Raw genomic sequence first — 14,187 nt, 5'->3', positions numbered from 1 at the left:
AAAGGATGTCATAGTGGTCCTAGGATGAAAAGGGATTGGTCATTTAGATCACATTTTTCCAGATAGAGGAAACAAAAGGACATAGAATGGGGAGATGGTTAATGTTCTTTCATGCAGATTTACATTTATTGAGGTGGCATCTTCCTGGCCCTTGGTTCTGAATGTATCCCAAGTCGATATTCTATTAGGGAGCACAAGCCAAGAGAAACATTTTATTTTGATTAAGAAATTCCATTTCTAACTATTTTTTCCTTTAGAAATAAAATAAAGTTAACCTAAAAATATTTTATTGAAAACCAATATTAAAAGAAACAAAATTAATATTATCTTAAAATATATGATATCAATTTAATATTTATATATAAATATAAAAATATCTTATTTAAAATTAATATTAAAATATTTTATTTTATTAATATTTTTCTATTATTATGCATCATTACATACGCCCATTATAAGTTGTAAAAAAAGCCTTGCACTAACTTGGTAATAACCCCTACATGCAATATATGAAAAATGCCACAACGTTGTGATGTGCCATAAAATCCAGGAATACAATTACCCATATAATAATGCAATCTAATTATCACAATGCTTGAAAGATATCAATATTTTAACTAAACACACATGAGGAAAAGGAGGAGGTGACACGGTTGCAGATTCTTTGGTAATAAAAGTATTTTAAATATTATTCAGTTAAGCCACTAACTTGATTTTAAGGATACACTAATTTCATATGTTTGCTATATCTACAGAGGAGCAGAAAGGTTTCCGAGAATTGTCGCGAAGCCGTGAGATAAATAAGTTGAGTTTGATCGATCATCGGATTTATTAGTTTTGGTTGAGGGTAAAAGCACAAGGCTGTCCCGATAACAACATGGCGGTTGCTCAAAAGACAAATTTGAAAGTACCGAAAGCTAGATTGCCAACTTTATCGGCAAAGAGCAGTGTTAAAATGCCAGTGGGTTCCAAATCTGAAAGTCGATTCACACAGAGCAGTCCGAAATCTGAAAATGCCAGTGGGTCCGAAATCTGAAACTTCATCCACACAGAGCAGTGTTATATCTGAATGTTCATACACACAGCACAGTGTTAAATCTGAAAATTCATTCACACAGCGCAGTGTTAAATCTGAAAGTTCATTTCCACAGCGCAGTGTTAAATCTGAAAGTTCATCCACACGGTGCAGTGTTAAAATGCCGGTAGGTCCTAAATGTGAAAGTGCATCCACAAGGAGCAGTGTCAAAATGCAGGCGGGTCCGAAATCTGAAAGTTCATCCACAAAGAGCAGTGTTAAGATTCCGGTGGCTCCAAAATCTGTAACGTCTCGTGGAAGATCAGGGGAACGTCCATTAAAAGAGAATTCTACAAACCTTAATTCAAAGGCTTCTAGGAACACTGTTTCTCGAACAAAAGCAAGAGATGCTGCTGGAAGGGTTTTGTCCAAAACCGCTAATGGGTTCATGCCTAAGCGAGAATTCAATTCATGCAATCCAATTTTACCAGTTGAGTCAGTTAATGTTGTGGATGATGATCAGCCTGACTTGGATCTTTTCAAAGGTCAGCACTATGACCAGGCATTGGCAGAGTTGAATTTGCAGCCTCAGAAACAGTCACTTGAAAGAAAGATTATGACCTACTCGGTTTTTAAGCCGGAGAAACCAGAAATTGTGTCTCCCATTGATGGATCCAGGTACAATCCAATTCAAGAGGCACTACTTGTTCTTCGTCCATTGGATGCCACTGGAGATATGTCATGTGGAAATGTGGCTGTGAATCGGGAGACAGGTCTCACGGGTATAGATTCAGAAGACAAATATTTCACTCCTTCAAAGGAGAGTATTGGCTCAAACAGTATATTTTCCACTGGTACTCCTTCTGTACGTCTAAATGACTGCTTAAGTAGTTACGTAGGTGAGAAGCTCTGTTTTTTGCAACGGCAAAATCCAGAGTGGGATAGAACCTCATCGCATTCTTCTGTTTTGACGCAAGATTTGGGTGGGACTGAGCCGGAGCTTGACTCCGATGGATTAAGTTTCCATGATTTTTTGAGTGAAGCCAATGAAGCGAGTCAGTATTGCATTGTAAATCTTCTAATTACAGTCATGAAACGAGCTTCGATTCGACAATGGAGAAATCTCTGATGCAGCTGGATGATGAAATGGGTCGTCTGACGTTGAAGGCTTTAGAGGATGAGCTGGAGAACAACAACGACCGACATGATCCTCTGTACTGGCCTCTTAATCCGGACTCATATTGGAGTATTGAAGGGTGTTGCGGCAACTAGGGTTTTCTCTTTGAATATAAATGTAAATTCGATAACATAGAATGGGAGTACAAATGGTGAAAGGGATGCCTTTGTATGAAAGAAAATATGGTTCCAGGTTGAATAGTTGGAGATTTTATTCATTGGTCGCTTGTTTTTAATTTTAATTTACTTTTAATTTTTTAATTCATATGAAACTGTAAATATGTTCGCTGACCAAATAAATAATGGGAAGAGATAATCATAATAAGCATCCATCATTATATATTTATATGTAATTTAATTCTTATATGTAAAATACTATAATCGCTGCTGCATTATTATGTACTTTTCTTAAATTATTATACCATATATATGTAATGTAATTCTTATATTTGAATTGCTATAGTCGCTGCTGCATTATTATGTACTTAAATTATTATACTATAAATTAGACTGTTATATAATATTCTTATTTTATTAGTCCCTGCCCTAAGGCACAGGGATTACGGTAATTGGTATGCTGCCAAAACAAATGAAATATCACACGAAAGCCAATAATCCAAAAAAATGTTGGGATTCCTAGTACAGACAATTATGATGCAGGTTTTCGAAATGATGGAATGGGTCTAAGAGTAGCTTGGCTACGGGATACCTGCATGAAGTCATTTACGCTAAAGTCAACCCAAACTCAACCCAGTGTAAAAGGAAAAAGATTCCAAATCTGAGTTCAAGCTTAATTGGCACCTAGAAACTTAATAATTATTTATTTCTATTTTTCAATTGACAAATATTTAATTTCTTTTGAGTTGGAAAGTCGATTCTTTTTGAGTTCAAGCTCTAAATGTCATTAATCTGTTGTAGTCATTAATCTGTTGTATCTTCCATACAGATTAATCTGTTGTAGTCATTAATCTGTTGTATTAGTCATTATATTTTTGTAGAGTAAATGTTGAAAACTCCATCTATATCGGACATAGCAAACGCTGCCTTTCCTCATGCTTTCGAAACAGACCTGAATACGTTTTTAGGCTAATTTTGACGGATCGAGAAGCTCGAAGAAATTTTATGTTATGTATGGAAATTTTATGCCATAGCATTTGTATATATGATATATGACTAAAAAAATTTTATAGGACATATAAGATGACCAACATAGTAAAACTATTGAATGTTATCAATGAAAACTTAAAAATAGATTCATTACTATCGTTTATATTATGATTTAAATGATCTAATAAATATTATGGGATTTAAAAATAAAATATAGATTTCACCGTATATATTTAAGAATTGCTTTGGATCATGAGATATACACTAGTATTAACAAGATTGAATGCACTGTATCTAAACCTTTTGTAAATGAAAATTGTGAATCGCATAACATCATGCTATAGGATTATGTTATGCTAACCTCAAAAAAGTTTCTATCTCCATACAAGTGATAAAAATAGTCTCATAACACTAACTCACACCAAAAACTTGTCAATTCCATGATAGAAACACATTACTCAAACCAAAAAATTCATCAATTCCAAGCTAGAAGCACAATAATCACACTAAATATTTGTATGAAGAGACTTAGACAAATAAACTTATTGCATTGATGATTTTATCTCCCTGAATAGAATAGGTCCATAAATAACCATTGTTTTTAACATTTCTAAACAGAAAGTCTCTTATACATAATTCACAACAAAAAAATTTCAATTCCAAGCTAGAAGAAGATACTTATTGCATTGATATTTTTTCTCCCCGGATAGAAATAGTCCAAAAATTTACAATTATTATAAACCATTCTAAAACAAAAATAGTCTATAGTACATAACTCACATTGAAAACTTGTTAATTCCAAGATAAAAACACATTACTCACACCGAAAACATGTCAACTCCAACTTAGAAACACATTATGCATTACTCACACCAATTTTTTTTTAATTTCAAGTTAGAAGAAGAGACTTATTAAATTGATATTTTGTCTCATTAGATGGAAAAAGTTCAGAAATAACAATTATTATGAACAATTCTAAAACAGAAATAGTCTCTAAAACAACTCACATCGCAATCCTATCAATTCCATGTTACAAATACATTACTCACACCAAAAACATGTCAATTCTAAGCTAGAAGAAGAAATTTCTTACGTTGATATTTTACCTATCTCTAACGAATAAGTCCATCCTTTCACTCGAAAGTTTAGGTAGCCAAATTAATGAAGGTTCTCTATTTCCTTGTTGAGGAGGAGGCCTTGAAATAATATATGTGTGAGAGACGTGAATGTTATCCCTTTTCTTGTTGAGCAACAAATACTTCAATGATATTTATATGTGTGAAGAAAGGTTATCCCTTTCCATCCTGGGAAAGAGGTCTTCAATGACATATATTTGTCTTTGTGACTATGTCTAAATCGTGTCTTTAATAACATGAATTTTCAAAAGTAAGAATACAACTTTTGAAGGATGCCAAATTTCTTGCAAAAAAAAAAACAACCTGCCATGAATTCCTACTGGGAATAGTAGATTTCCTCTTCACCATTTTCAACCCACATAGCATAAGTTGAAGCAATGAATGGGAAACAGGTGCAGCTAAACCTCCCACCAAGAATTTGCACACAAATATTAAGATCAAAATAATCATAATGTACAAATAATGAAAACTATTAAAACAACAAAATGCTCTCCATATTACTAAGTATGCATAAGACACTACAAAAACACAAAATACCACACATCCACTTCCTCAAATTCCAAATCCAAGCCATGAAAGACTATGAAAATAACTTGAAGCTCACTCAAATGAATCAGAATAGGATCACATGGAATACACAACAAGCTTGAACCGAAACATAGTAACAACCTCACACTTGTTGTTACTATGTTTCAGGATTCAGTGGCTTGCTATCTCTCAAGAAACCCATTTAATTAGGGTTTCAAGTTTTCTCTGTGTTTACCTTCTAGATTTTCTCTTGTGGACCTACAATTGGGGCTTTTTGGGACCATTTTCACGGTTTGTGGACTGCTGGCCTATTTGATGCATTCTATCTCAGGGTTTTTGAAATATTGGAATTGTTTAATAATCTTGAGCTTATTTTTAATGGATATTTTGGGGCATGCAATTTGAGACTTTTATGAAAATTTTCAAGGTTTCTTGCAATCCATTTGGACAGATTTTTAACAGGTGCCTTCTTTGAGTGATCAAATTAAAAGGTTTTTGAAATTTTTCTTTTCAATACTAGATTCGAGTGTTTTTTTCATTTATATCTTTCATTCACCCAATTTAAGGCTTCTTTATTTTTTGTATTTGCCTAGTTTTGGGCCTAATTTCTTCAAAATAATATAGTTCTCTTATTCCATTGCTCCTAATTGGACTTCTTGTGTTCTGGATATTGTTGAAGGACATATTTTTAATGAATTTTTTTGGGTTCTAGTTAAGGTTTCCATATCTAAGACAATATGCTCAATTGGATTGTATTTAAAGTTTAGACATTTTGTTTTTAATGTTTAATGGTTAACTTAATTATTTTCCTAGGTGCCCAAATTATATGGTTTTCTTTTAATCTAATTGATGCTTTTCTGGGCACATTTGTAGTGCTACATGTTTTGTTTTCATTGTCTTCTTATGTCCTTCGTAGGGTTTGACAGTTTAGTATTTCTAAATTTTTTTCTTGATGAATTTATCTTAAAGGTTCTACTATAAATAGTTGAGTGCATATGGTCAAGGGTTTCTAGCTTCGAGGGATTATTACAACTAAATTTTCAGATGCCCAATCGAAACTTATGTGGTTTCTGTGGGTTTAGTTTCCAGGTATATTTTGGGTGAGGGGAAAATTAATGTTTCAAGGGATTGTTAGCATTAGTTTTTGAGATGATTAATTCTAATTTTACTTTCTTGGTTAATTTGTGAGTTTAATTTCCAGGTTTTGTTTGACGATTCTTGCTCTTATGAAATCAAAAGGCTTGGAAAATGTATATGCATTTTTTGAGAGTGATTTTTTTGTGTATTCTTGAAGAGAAAAGTATGAGGATTCAGAGTGTCGATTATCATAGGCTTTTGGTTGTATGGAAAGCTAATGTTTTTCTCATTTGCTATTTTTAGCGTTTACTAATTTTCCTAAATTGCTCCAACCTACTTCAGAATCTGATTCTCCAAATATTTTCTGGTTTTAAAGGGTTATTCGAACTAATATTTCAGATATCCAATTCTAGAGTTTCTTTGTTTTCCTTGCTAGTTTCTGAGTTTAATTTCTAGGTTTTGTTTCAGGATTCTCATTTCTATGCAATCAAAAGTTTCAGAGAATGTACATGCAATTTTTAGAATGTATTTCCTGCGTATACTTGAAAAGAAAAATCTGAGGCTAATAAGTGCAGATTATCATAAGGTTTTGGTTGTGTAGAAAACTAATGTTTTTCTTATTTGTTGTTTTGAGGGTCCAATCTACCTGAATTTCCCCCAACCAAATGGTTGGAACCTCTAAGGATAGTTACTGATGGCTTCTCCAATAAATCAATGTTCCATCAACTAGTTGTGTGCCTTTTAAGTGCTATAAATCTTATGTGGAGGATTGTTTCCCATGTATTATGAGATCGTTCAATTATCTTTGTTTCCATGTAGTCTCATTCCATGTAATTGTTCTAAAATAGCTTAGTTGCTTTGTTTAGTAATAGTTTAGTCCTAATTGATGATAACATTTAGGCAAATCGATGATGTTTTTCTATTTCTCCCACAAACAATACACACCCTCTACTTATCCAAAGCAAACTTCTTCCAGCATTCGCACAAAACGTTTTACCATATGATTACTCTCATACTCTATCTTGTGTATAGAGTCCAAACACATACACACAAAATCACCCTTATTTATATCGATTGGGATTCATTTTCAAGCATGAACCAAAACCAATTACAATGCATAATCAATACAGTTAATTGCCTCAAAGTACCCACAATTTCGTTATCAAATCATGTACAAACTAAGCAATCAAAATACTGTAACAACATGTTACATAAACTCATTCAACACAAATCACTTACATAGTTTTTGGCATAAACTAACTACCTTTTCTTCCATTAATAAGCTTCCGTATAAATAAGAATAAATTGCCTATCTCTAGGATTTTCAGGCCTGGCTAAGAGCTTAGCCAGCCTCCTATTGGACTGGAGTGCCAATAATGTTTTATCGATAGCCCTCAACAATACAGTTTATTTATGGAATGACTCCAAGAGCACAACTCTTAAGCTCTTGAAAGTTGATGATGATGTTGGTCAAATAACCAATGTTAAATAGGCACCTGATGGAAGACATATTGGTGTTAGCTTGACTAATTTTTTTGTAGACCAATGGGATTATGCATATAATAGACAGGATTAAATTAATTTTTGCTCTCATATTTTCAATTTCATTATTTGTTTCTAGATGCAATCTCATTCACTTGGTAATGCTTTTTCAATGAAAACAACTTAGAGCCTTGAAAGGTCACCAATCCCGTGTAGGTGCGCTTGCTTGGAATGGTGATATTCTTACAACTAGTGGCCTTGATGGTTTAATATTTAATCACGATGTTCACATCTGTGATTCCATTGTTCAAACATAAAGAGGACATGTACAAGAAGCGTGTGGTTTGAAAGGGTCTATGTCTGGCTGTCAACTTGCAACTAGGCTGAATGACAATTTACTTCATGTATGGGAGCTAGAACCAACTGACCTTATGGAAATATCCATCTATGGTTAAGATAGAAGAGCTTACTAGTCACACTTCTAGAGAATTGCATCTGGCAGAGGTATTCATTCTATTGATCTATCGCTAAATGGGTTTGTGCTGACAATCTTAGCCTTTTTGCTGACGGTTGTTCCTTTGTTTTGTATTTTCAGAGTCTAGATGGGTACACTAATGCATCAGCTGCAGGAGATGAGACTCTTATGTTTTGGCAAGTTTTTGGATCTCCTAATACCTTAAAGAGGACCAAGAGTAAGGATGCGGCTGGTGCTTTTAACATGTATCTGACGCATATCTGCTAAGCAGATTTTCCTCCTTCAGGAATGAGCATAGGGGTATTATCTACTTACATGGATTTAACCAGAACCAGTTGACGTTATGGAAATATCCATATATGGTTAAGGTAAGAGAGATTTACAGGTAACACATCTAGAGTGTTGCATCTAGCAGAGGTATTCCTTCTATTGATCTATTGCTAAATGGATTTCATGTTGAAAGTCTTTGTTTTTATGCTGACAGTCTTTCCTTTGTTTTTGTGTTGACATAGTGAAAATTTTTCCTTTGTATTTGGTAAGTATTTGAAGCTCTTGATACCTTAAAGAGGACCAAGAGTAAAGGTGCGGCTGGTACTTTAAACATGTATTTCAAGCAGATTCGTTAAGAAGATTTCGTGCTTCAAGAATCAGCACATGGGTATTATCTGCGGTATAATAATAATTTCTTACACTCAAAATATTATAAATAAATAAGATATTGTAAGCCTATCTTGTTTAACATAATTGTTTTTCCTTCTTTTTACCAGTTCTTTGACCATTCATGAATTCATTTTTAGTGTATCAAGAGGTTTGTGATTTGTACATGGAGATGTCATTCTGTACATGTACAATTCTGACATGGAAAGGGTAATATTCTTAGGTAAGAGCAGCGAATATACTCTGTAACATACTGATTTTGTTGTAGGAATAAATTGTTACATTCCTTGAAATTCAAATAGGCATGGACTTATGTTATATTCAAGATAATGTAAGTCTATCTTGCTTATCATATATTTTTTCATTTTTATTCCAATTCTCTAACCGCTCATGAATTCATTTAGTTTATTTAGAGGTTTGTACAAAGCGACATATTAAACAGCCAAAATCATGTTCATGTATTAGGTATAGTAGTGAAGGATTGCATTGAAGAATTTGACCATTTTCTCTTTTCAGTGTAGTAAAGGACTACTTATTAGGTAAGAAGAGTGAATGTGATGTTACGAAAACTGTTTAGTGTTGGATAAATCCTTCAGCCAACCCTAGTTTACAGCTCTATCTTCATATATTGGACTTACAATGTTACACTTCCATTTTAGTTTCATGTTTTGTTTTTTGGGTTTTTGTCTCTTAATGTTTGTAATGGATAGATTTTGATATTTGAGAAAATGGCCTAGGTTGGGATTGAGAATTGGACAAGTTAAAAATCCTCCCTTGTCTATGAACAGGTTTCTCTTAGAGTTAAGATGATTGAGATCCACTGTTGTATCTGTCTCTGCAAGGGTTCTGCCCTTTTGTCAGCTGGATAATTTTTCTTTTAATAAATATTTCTTATAGAAAAGCTGATGCCATAGGATATATCTATGTTGTCAATCACTTAGGAATTGCAAGTGGCCTCAGTCATGGAACACTGGTCTCTGCCTTAATTCAAGCCCAAGCCCTGAGTTCCTCACTGCTTGCCCCAAGACCTCGCTCTTGTGTGATGTTAGGATGTTACGTAGATAATTAAAAATTGACAGTTGTTGATTTTAACATTTGTATTATTTTTTTTAACTTTCATATCCTTATTTACAGTCTGTGGAGCGGACTTTGGATGCCCTTGAGCTTGTGGATGATTATTACTTCAATCTGTTCGACTGGAGTGCCAATAATGCTTTATCGATAACCCTTAGTAATACGGTGTATTTATGGGATGCCTCCAAGAGCACAACTTCTGAGCTCCTGATAATTGATGATGATGTTGGTCAAATAACTAGTGTTAAATGGGCACCTGATGGAAGACATATTGGTGTTGGTTTGACTAATTTTATTGTATAGCTATGGGATTCTGCATCTAATAGACAGGTAGATTAAACTATTTTTTCTTTTTCATATTTTCAGTTTCATTTTAAATTTCTAGATGCAATCTCAATCACTTCGTAATGCATTTCAATGAACTCAGGTGAGAGCCTTGAAAGGTCACCAATCTTGTGTAGGCATGCTTTCTTGGAGTGGTCATATTCTTACAACTGGTGGCCTTGATGGTTTAATATTGAATCATGATGTCCGCATCCGTGATTCAATTGTTCAAACATAGAGAGGACATGTGCAAGAAGTGTGTGGTTTGAGATGGTCTATGTCTGGCCAACAGCTTGCAAGTGGGGGGAATGACAATTTACTTCATGTATCGGACAAGAGCATGTCATCCTCTAATGGTGCAACTCAATATCTTCATCGGCTTGATGAGCATTGTGCTATAGTAAAAGCCTTGGCATGGTGCCCTTTCCAGAGCAATCTTTTGGCATCTTGTGGAGGAAGTGCTCACTGATGCATTAAGTTTTGGAATACTCATACAGGGGCTTGCCTAAATACCATTGACGCTCACTCTCAATTTTTCTCATTATTATGGAATAAGCATGAGCGTGAGCTATTTATTTCACATGGATTTAGCTAGAACGAGCTGACCTTGTGGAAATATCCATCTATGGTTAAGATAGAAGAGCTTATTGGTCACACGTCTACAGCACTGCATTTGGCAGAGGTATTCATTTTAGTGATCTATCACTAAATGGGTTTGTGCTGACAATCTTTCCTTTGTTTTGCATTTTCAGAGTCTAGATGGGTACATTGTTGCGTCGGCTGCAAGAGATGAGATTCTTAGGTTTTGGAAAGTCTTTGGAGCTCTTGATACCTTAAAGAGGACCAAGAGTAAAGATGCGGCTGGTGATTTTAACATGTATCTCACACATATCCAGTAAGCATATTTTCCTCCTTCAAGAATGAGCACAGGGGTATTATCTGCTCACATGGATTTAGCCAAAACCAGCTGACCTTATGGAAATATCCATATATGGTTAAGATAAGAGAGCTTTACAGGTCGCATGTCTAGAGTGCTACATTTGGTAGAGGTATTCATTCTATTGGTCTATCACTAAATGGATTTTGTGTTCAAAGTCTTTGTTTTTGTGCTGACAGTATTTCCTTTGTTTTTGTGTTGACACAATGACAATTTTTCCTTTGTATTTGGTAAGTGTCTAGAGCTCTAGATACCTTAAAGAGGACCAAGCGTAAAGATGTGGCTGGTGCTTTACACATGTATTTCAAGCAAATTTGTTAAGCATAGTTTCGGCTTCAGGAATGAGCACATGGGTATTATCTGCGGTATAATAATAATTTCTTGCATTCAAAATATTATAAATAAAGAAGATACTGTAAGCCTATCTTGTTTAACATAACCTCTTTTCCTTCTTTATACCTGTTCTCTAGCCATTCATGAATTCATTTTTAGTGTATCAAGACGTTTGTGATTTGTACATGGAGATGTCGGTCCAAACATATACAAGTTTGACATGGAAAGGGTAATCTTCTCATGTAAGAGTAGCGAATATACTCTGTAGCATAGTGATTTGGTTGTACGAATAAATTGTTACATTCCTTGCAATTCAAATAGCAGTGGACTTATGTTATATTGAAGATATTGTAAGTCTATCTTGCTTATCATATATGTTTTTCCTTTCTATTCTAGTTCTCTGACCATTCATGAATTCATTTAGTTTATTTAGAGGTTTGTACAGAGGGGCATATTAAACAGCCAAAAACATGTTCATGTATTAGGTATAGTAGTGAAGGATTGCATTAAAGAATTTGCCCATTTTTTCTTTTTAGTTGAGTAAAGGACTACTTCTCAGGTAAGAAGAGTGAATGTGATGTTCTGAAAATTGTTCAGTGTTGGCTAAGAAACTGTTACTCGATATATCTATTTCCACAGGATCTGTATTTGGCTCTAACTAGAACATATAGCGTAGCCCGTATACATTGGTACATTGAACATGTCTTTTGGAAATTTAAATCTCGACTAGGGATAGCAACAACCCGAGTATAAATTATTTTTCACCCTACTCAAATAGCCAACAATTGAGGTTGTTCAAAACTTTCTCCCAGTCTTTTGGCCAAATTCCAAATCATTGTGAGAGTCGTTTTTCTCCCTGCTGTCTCTATAATTTCTCTTTATTCATCTTTTTTCTCTTTTCCTAGAAGAAAACCATGACATTTTTAAGTATCCACAAGTTGGTCCAGAAGGTCCTTGTCTTAGTTTATCTTTAAAAACTTTTATCAAAAGATAGATATTTTGATACCCACAAGGGCCATTTTAATTTTTCTCTCACAGTAAGGAAATGTGTAAGTCACTATAAGAAATCTCTAGGTATTGAGTGCCCTTTTTTCATTTAGCTTTGATTGGGTTTGAAGATTATGATTGTGCACTTTGCTGCTTAATGTTCATTTGTTTATGGGACAAGAGATTCACTTTGATACAGAGATCTGTCTGCCAAAATGTTAAAGTATTACATATATATATATATATATATATATATATATATATATATATATATATATATATATATATATATATATATATATATATATATATATATATATATATATATTAAAGTTTTATCTTATTCTATTTTTTAATTTCCTTTTCTTGATAAGAGAAAAATAATGTTCTTAACAATTAAACCCAGTCAATAAGCTAACACCATACATATTTATACCATTTATAGTGAGTAAATGATCATTACTAATTGTATAAAGAAACATTACAAGTACCACTAAAAAGAACATTATCAAATGGATATGATATTACGAGGTTGTGCAATGTTATCCCAATGACAATGAGTCTACTCGCCATGGCTGTGTGAATGCCCATAGCCTATGAGAACTTGATTCAGGTTTTGAAACTTACCTTGTATTTTCACTAGTATTCATGGCAATTTTTGGCTTTGAATGGGAACAAACGATGCTACCAACCAAAAATAGAGATGGTATCATCATTAAAAATTATGTTTATATTAAAGAGTAGATTGATTTTGTTTTTGAGCCATTTTTATATTGAGAGTTTAATAAGTTTGCAGAATTTTAATTTTATTTCAATTATTAATTATTATAAAGATGGTAGGGGTTTTTATTATATATAAAGTAAAATGACTCTACTATTGCATTTGCAGGTGCTCCGGGGAATCAGGCAAGGAAAGGCAAGTGATAATGAAGAAAAACTAAGAGTGCACACATTTCTATTTCATGTATGCACTACATTTATTTTATTTTATTTCATTAAGTAGCTCTTTTGGAAATGGTTGAGCAATGGTATAAAACTTGTCTTACAGGAATTTATTATTTTATTCTTAACAAGAAGAAGGATGGGTGGTTTGGTGTGCCTTCAAGAAATGATTAATTTCCCAGAAGCTAGTGATAGAGACTTCTTTGCAGCTTCAGCTTGCTATGAAGTCAATCATAATAGTTCATTGCCTGAATTAGATTCATTGGATATGAAGCTTCCTCAGGAACTAGATCACAACCAATTTGGATACCTATTGTATAAATTCTCAGGCTGCAAACAGGAGATGGAACCAACTCGAATTATGAAAGTGCGTAGTGGAGAAGATAAGTTTGTAGGTCACCAATAGATTGAGAATTGACCTATGTCATGTTGCGAGGACCTATGTTAAATTTTTATATTTTTAAAACCTTCATGAAGACAAAATTGCCAATCAATTGTAGATTCAAATGCATATACATTATTACAATTCTTTGTTATCAAGGAAGCCAATTCCAATTATACAAGGGTCTTGAAATTGTGGTTTAACAATTAGATATGAATTTAATTTCCACTATTTAATGTGATTGAAGCTTTGAATTTATATGTTATAGAGTAAACCCTATTGTAGGATGGAAAAATCTAGAACATTTTTCTTTTGCCTCATAGTATGTCTTAAAATGAAGTTCCAATTGAGCATCCTACATGTTCAAATGACATGAATGTATTTTCAGAAAATATAAATGTGTTGCCTTATTATTTTCAATGTTGCTTTCGAGAATTGTTTTTTCATTTAGATTTAAAACGAATTTATTGTTAGCTTTAGAAATAATGGATTTATTTATTTTTATTATGTTGGTATCCATAAACAACAAATATTTAAGGTAATTAAAATCACTAT

General features: G+C 33.4%; 1 pseudogene; it reads left to right on the top strand.

The window, feature by feature from the left end:
• The first annotated feature begins 2,161 nt into the window (after positions 1–2,161).
• The window catches only part of LOC149179918 (cell division cycle 20.2, cofactor of APC complex-like), a 35,341-nt pseudogene continuing 23,315 nt past the window's right edge, over positions 2,162–14,187 (top strand).

This window comes from Pinus tabuliformis, chromosome 3_2 (genome assembly GCF_031772625.1).
Source record: "Pinus tabuliformis cultivar Carrire ecotype Pingquan chromosome 3_2, CPIR1, whole genome shotgun sequence".
NCBI classification, from domain to species: domain Eukaryota; kingdom Viridiplantae; phylum Streptophyta; class Pinopsida; order Pinales; family Pinaceae; genus Pinus; species Pinus tabuliformis.
This window is presented reverse-complemented; position numbering and strand designations above follow the sequence as displayed.